General features: G+C 38.6%; 1 protein-coding gene across 1 annotated transcript in view; it reads left to right on the top strand.

Annotated features, from left to right (window-relative positions):
• The window catches only part of PCCA (propionyl-CoA carboxylase subunit alpha), a 478959-nt gene that overhangs the window by 66239 nt on the left and 411332 nt on the right, over positions 1–1388 (top strand). The window lies entirely within an intron of this gene.

The raw sequence follows: 1388 nt of genomic DNA, 5'->3' as shown, positions 1-1388 counted from the left end.
TTCTGTGATCAAATCGCCTTTCTGGGAGAGGACATGCCAGAATGTTAGATTTTTAAAACTTGTATAAAGTATCTTTAGGTACTTTGAATGAAATAGAAAGAGTTCTATTCTTTTTTTTTTTAGAAATAAGATTTTATCTGGTTGATTTTTTTTTCCCCCCAGTTATTCAGATGAAGATTCATGCAGTTGGCTTTCCTTTCTTTAACCCTTTAATTTTTCAGGGTAATTTTCTCTCTCTTTTTTTTGAGACTCTACATTGTGGTAAAATGCTTATAAGGAAATTTACCATCTTAACTATTTTTAAGTGTACAGTTCAGTGGCATTAAGTACTTTCACATTGTTGTGCAGCCATCACTATAATCCATCTCCAGAACTCTTTTCATATTACAAAACTGAAACTCTGTACCCATTAAATAGTAACTCCCCATTCTAGGCTCCCCATGGTCTCTGGCAACCACCATTCTACTTTCAGGATAATTTTCACTGGTTAGTAATGTTTGGATAATTTGATTAGATTTGGTGGATACTGAAGACTGGCTGGGTTATGTAAGGTATTGCTACTTTCAGCCAAGGAGTGCATCTAGTATGTATTACATCATCCTTGGAGTGTTCTACCGAGTGTCTTGCATTGAAGGACATCACAAGGAAAACTCCTGTATTCTCAGTCGTGGTAAATAGTGTCCACTTCACTACAGATCTCCTTGAGTGATAGGTTTCAGAATATCTCTAGGCATGAAGAAGCATTTCCAAAGCTGCTTGCCTTCTTTACCTTTCTCAGTATGTACTAGTTTAGAAGGTATTCAGAAGCTTTCACTGAGACCATTGAGTTTATACTAAATACAACATCTGGCCTAACACTTTTTATCACTCAGATGCAATCTATTTGATAAGGACAGGGACCAAATAGAATGTCTTTTCAATGTATTTTGGCATCTAATTGGCTAATATGAAATTTTCTATTAACCCAAAGTTTTAAAATGCAGGCATAATCCCCCCCGCGCCCCCACCGTACCCCTAAGATGGAGTCTTGCTCTGTTCCCCAGGCTGGAGTGCAGTGGCCTGATCTCGGCTCACTGCAACCTCTGCCTCCCAGGTTCAGCGATTCTCCTGCCTCAGCCTCCTGAGTAGGTAGGATTACAGGCGTGCACCATTACACCCAGCTAATTTTCTTTTGTATTTTTGGTAGAGACAGGGTTTCTCCATGTTGGTCAGGCTGGTCTTGAACCCCTGACTCTGCGATCCACCTTCCTCGGCCTCCCAAAGTGCTGGGATTACAGGCGTGAGCTACCGTGCCTGGCTGCAGGTGTAATTTTTAACCTATTTATATCCAAACATTTAAATTTATTTTTAATATTTATTTTATATATTTTATTATATATTATTATATC

Source organism: Rhinopithecus bieti, unplaced genomic scaffold (assembly GCF_001698545.2).
Source record: "Rhinopithecus bieti isolate Rb0 unplaced genomic scaffold, ASM169854v2 scaffold_2254, whole genome shotgun sequence".
In the NCBI taxonomy this organism is placed as follows: Eukaryota; Metazoa; Chordata; class Mammalia; order Primates; family Cercopithecidae; genus Rhinopithecus; species Rhinopithecus bieti.
The sequence above is the reverse complement of the archived record's forward strand: the minus strand, read 5'-3'. Positions and strand labels throughout refer to the sequence as shown.